Source organism: Gorilla gorilla, chromosome Y (assembly GCF_029281585.2).
Source record: "Gorilla gorilla gorilla isolate KB3781 chromosome Y, NHGRI_mGorGor1-v2.1_pri, whole genome shotgun sequence".
NCBI classification, from domain to species: Eukaryota; Metazoa; Chordata; class Mammalia; order Primates; family Hominidae; genus Gorilla; species Gorilla gorilla.
The window spans coordinates 15,410,822-15,416,325 of NC_073248.2; the positions used below are offsets into that span (position 1 = coordinate 15,410,822).

Genomic DNA, 5,504 nt, shown 5'->3' on the forward strand with positions numbered 1-5,504 from the left:
TGCTAAAGCTTTATCCTGGCTGGTGAAGCATCATACATGGCATGGATAGTTTTATAAAATACCCTGAAATACATGCTTTAGTAAGCAATTTAGCACTTGCAATTTTCCAAATTTGCTTTCAGCAGAAGTTAATGATGTATGTCACTTCAAGTAAGTAAATGAATGTTTGAATTGCTGTGAGTTATTTTACTCATTTCTCAGCTAACCACTTAACTGATCAAAGATCTTTACTTGTACAATATCATAAATGATAGATATTAAAAATTAATCAAAAGGATTTATCTAACTAAAAGCTGCCATCTAATATGATATTTTTCAGTAAGATGATAGCAGTAATTATGCCAAAAATAGTAATTCCCCTAGTTTGAGCCATTATAGCAATTTCCAACCAAAGATTTCACAGGCAGGGTCCAGATCTGGGCAACAGTTATTAACATAATGGTTATTGTTGAGAATAAATTTTGATACATCTAGCTGTGCTTGGATGTCAGTGCTTTGAAGGGACAGGTTTGGCATATTGATAAGAAAGGGTGCATTGGACTGAATACTAAGAAATGAATTGTTTTTCTTATCTTCTATAACATGAAAGGTCAATTTGAGATATAGAAACACTGGAACATTTCACAGCATGGCCTGACATTTCACTGCACTTTTATTTTTTTAACCATGTACAAAGTTCATTAAATACACAAAGGTGGGACTGCTACAGGATGAAAGTGGTGGAGTCAGAGGTCACAATCCAAAGCAAGGTGACAGTCTCTTGAGGATGACACCCTGAGTGCTAAATTAGGGTGAGAATCAACTTTCAGCTGTTAACAGGGGACAAGGAAAATAAAGTTATCAGCAGTTAATATTATTGGATTAATTGAAATGAATGTTGACAGAGATTTGGTTGGCTTTACATCAAATTGAGTATAGTACTTCAAACTGAGTATTTGATGAAGGTAAACTCTTATCAAGTTTCCCACATGTAAAATTGAGAATTAATTAAAAGATTACACAACCCACACATTATGGGTATCTCTTATAAATTTATGTGCACATGTGCAAACTTGCAGTGTGCAAATATTTGTCTATATCTAAATATATCCAAATCCATTGACGAACAGTTAGAAATTTAGAAATTATTCTCCCATTTTATCATTCCCTTTCCTAGAATTTTGTTACAGATATAATTTTTCCATCTGTTTGGAGCCTGCTCTCTGGAGGTATGCAATGTATGGACACAGTAACACCCTGAGATGTCACAGGGTTTGTATCAGAGGAAATAACAACACTGGTGTTACAAAAGATCCATTGTGAGGAGAAAGATATATTTAACATGATTACAAATACAGAAGTATTATTTTATCAAAAGCTGAGTGAATACAATTTGTTTTTAACGTTTTATTTAAAATATTTAATCTCAAGAATTTCTTGAGTAGAATAATGATATTTATTCTACTCAAGTAAGAAATAATGATTCAGAATTTCCTTTAATTTGTTGATTATTTAAAATGTAAGTGAAATACTAAAAAGTACTGTATAATGTAGTTTCATGAAGCATTCTCTAAGGTTTTATAAAATTGATAGTCTCAATGGAATTTTTTGACACATAAATTTCCTTATATAATTTTATTGTTTATTATTGTACTTTCACTTTATTACTTGTTTGCATGTCATAACTAATAGAAATAAAAATATTTTCATTTACACATATACAAAACTTCGATTTTTGTTTATGTTTTCTAGTGAGTTAAAGTCACCAATAATTTTATCTATGTAGGAAAATTTTGACAAGCCCGAAGTTCTTAACATTCTTTTCTTTTGAAGTTTCATATTTCAGTCTAGGTATGAGATCAAATTGACTGTGATTATTTTTTGATTTCACTATGACTACTGGGTTTCTGTTATAGTGTTTTTTAATACATATATAGCATTATATATATATATAGTGTTTTATTTAGATAGATTAGATAGATAGATAGATAGATAGATAGATAGATAGATAGATAGATAGATACATAGATATGGTGACACTCTCCTTAACCCAGATGGACTCCTTGTCCTCACTACATGGCTATGGCCCAAAGTATTACTCCTGGTGCCCCAGCCACTATGTCCAGGTGCAGAGATTGACCAGCAAATTCCTCAGTCCTTGTCTTCCAGTCCAAGTAATATCCATAGAAATAATAAAAGGGTGGCATATTAGACTTCATGACATTTTAAGGCTGACCTCTTTATAAGCATTTCATGCAGATATTTATGACTTTACCTCATTTATTTAATTTATTTATAGTGCTAATTTCAAAATCAATTTTTGCTTGAGAGTTATTTCAACGTACAACTAAATGTTCAGAGCTATGACACAGGTTTCAAGCTTAAAAGTCTGTATCTGATATTACATTGGGTAAAACCCATCCAGCACTTATAAAAATAAGTAATTATTAGGCATGGTGACTGTAGTAGTCTAAAACACACTTTGAAATTATTTGCAAACCAATTGGAAAATATTCCTGATGTGACAGAACACACTACTTGCTTCTAATTAATAGAAAACAGTGAAAGCATTTTCTGGATATTGGGCCACCTCTGGCCTAGGCTAGAAAAGGTGACACAGCTCTGCCTAAGTCTCCTGCTGTCATGGGGACAAACCCCTCAGGAGCCCCAGACCAGTACATCATGAAGTCTAACACCCTGATAACACTATGCAGAATGGACATCCCATGGAGAGACTCATAGAAATAAAAGGAGATGCCTGAGGATCTCAGCAGCCCAACCTCCACTATTTGAGTCATGCTAGCCATGGCACCAGGGAAATAGGAAGACACCTGACAATGTCCCCATCCTGAGCCATCACTAGATTGTATCCTCCTGAGTGCCCCTGAACCACAATCACTGGGCTGAGAGACTGTGGAAGATTTTAGAGACTGACCGTTAGTAAATTATAATTATTGTTTGAAGCCACTAAGTTTTTGATAATTTTGAAAAGCACTTTAGACTCCTGGAAAAACTGAGTTGTCTACGTATTTGAGTAATTTTGGAGAGCTTTAAAGGCCAACTTCATGAATGCTAATACCTTGGAAAAGTCAAACAATCAAGACTATTCTAAACACAACAGATATTTAATGTCCCTTTGCTATGGCTGGAGAATAATCTAACATGTATCTGATGGAGTACTTTGAAAGACTCTGTTCACATCTCTTTTCTGGGTATGTGCCAACTCTGGTCTGCTTTAATTTTAGTCAACTGCAGCAACTCATATATCATTTTAGGTCCTGGCCTACACTGATCTTTAATCACTGACTGTGTCTGTGTCTGTGTCTGTATGTTTTGTGTGTTACCATATTTTATCCGAAGGGGCTAAATAACAGTGCTATAGTGGTTTCATAATCATAAAGCATTCCAGGAACACAATATTGCTTATCAACTGAGCTTTAAAACAGATATGAGGCAGGACACGGTGGCTTACACCTGCACTCCCAGCAATTTGGCAAGCCAAGGTGGGTGGATCTCTTGATGTCAGGAGTTTGTGATAAGCCTGGCCAACATGGCAAGATCCCATGTCTAATATCATACCAACGCTAGCCGGGCTTGGTGTCCCATGAATATAATCTCAGCTATGTGGGAGACTGGTGCAGGAGAATCCACTGAAACCCTGAGACAGAGTTTGCAGTGAAGTAAGATGACACCACTGCACTCTATCCTGGGCACCAGAGCCAAGACACTGTCTCAGAAATAAAAACAAAATAAAATAATAAAATAGACAGGAGAGATCACTGAGAAGAGAAATGCATAACACTGGGTGGACATTGTGGCTTATGACTGAAATCCCAGCATTTTGAGAGGCTAAGGTGGGTGTATGGCTTGAGGAAAGGAGCTTGAGACCAGCCTGAGCAAATATTGTGAAACCCGGTCTTTACTAAAAGTACAGAAAAAAAAAAAGTCAAGATTGGTGTCACTTGCCTGCAGTCATAGCTACTCGGGAGGGTGTGACTGGAGAACTGCTGGAACCCAGGATGGGAAGGTTACAGTGAGCTGAGATCATGCCACTGCACTCCAGCCTAGGCAACAGAGCAGGATTCCATCTAAAAATATCAAAGAGAGATACAGAGTTAGAGGAAAGAAAGAAAGAAAAGAAAGAAAGAAAGAAAGAAAGAAAGAAAGAAAGAAAGAAAGAAAGAAAGAAAGAAAGAAAGAAAGAAAGAAGGAAGGAAGGAAAGAAAGAGAAAGAAGAAAGGAAGGAAGGAAAGAAGAAGGAAAGAAAGAAAGAAAAGAAAGAGAGAAAGAGAGAAAGAAGGAAAGAAAGAAAGAAAGAGAAAGAAAGACAGACAGGGAGAAGGGAGGGAGGGAAGAAAGAAAGACAGGGAGAAGGGAGGGAGAGAAGGAAGAAGGGAGGGAGGGAAGAAGGGAAGGAAGGAGAAAGAGAATGAAACGCATAAAACCAAAAGGAAATGAATAAAAATAAAAACATGATTTTGCTCATTATCCACATGAATTTCAAACTATGTTTAAAATAATATTTTAAGTTTAAAATAATATTAATAATATTTAGGTCTCTGGTGGACTAACAGAAATTTTAAAATAAGCACCTATATATTTTCAAAATTACTCATTTAACTATGAGTATTGTCAAAATTACTCAAGTAACTAAGCTTCTTGGAGGAGCTGAAACCTAGTTTTCAACAAATTTAATTGACATATGTCATCAAATTGCATACTATTGGGGCAGGGTAGTCTATATTATGCTGCCTAATCTATGCTAAATTAAAAATGAAATCAAATCTGCAAAAGATTTTCCATTTACTATTACTAGTAAAGACTGTTTTGTTTCCTGACTTGTGGAGGGTTTTATTTCCACAGTTTTGATGGCTCTGGCAGAAACCTTCCTGATCCAAACTCACGTCCTATCATCACAGTATATACATGTTCAGGCATTAAGAAGAAAGAGCATCCCATCTTACTGCTTTCCTGCACTGGTTCCCATGCACAAGCCAATGTGCTGTGTTAGTGACTATCAAATATTCATATATTTGATCAAGGAGATTTGTGTTTCCGAACACTAAAACAAAAATACTATGATCAGTTGTAGTTTTATTATTTATTTACTTAGAGGCAGGGTCTTGCTCTGCCAACAGGCTGAATTATACATCACTCTGGTCTCAGACTTTTGGGCTCAGAGGATCCTCCAACATCAGCCTTCCAAAGTTCTGAAATTACACACTTTAGCAATTGTATCCAGCCTCAAGTTTAGAGATAAAGGCTGACAAAGATATTGTAAACCATATAAATAAACCTAATTGCAGGTTATCTGGAGAGCTGTAAGAAACCACCGAAAAACTGCCATTGTGGACAAGGCTGCTGACAACAATGTCATGCAAGCAGAGGAAAGGGTCTTTCCCCACTAAGCCTTCAGATAATACCAGAGGCCAGCATGGCATTTCCATTGGGGCTTTTAGAGAAAACATGAAACAGTGGTGTGCATTTTGTGTGTGTGTGTGTGTGTGTGTGTGTGTGTGTAAGCA

At 36.0% G+C, this 5,504-nt stretch overlaps 1 long non-coding RNA gene across 1 annotated transcript; it reads left to right on the forward strand.

Moving 5' to 3' along the window:
- Window positions 1–705: 705 nt before the first annotated feature.
- On the forward strand, window positions 706–5,058 carry LOC134757957 (uncharacterized). The gene is made up of 3 exons (XR_010132641.1): window positions 706–791; window positions 3,340–3,482; window positions 4,843–5,058. It is a non-coding gene; the product is annotated as an uncharacterized lncRNA (long non-coding RNA).
- Window positions 5,059–5,504: the final 446 nt, after the last annotated feature.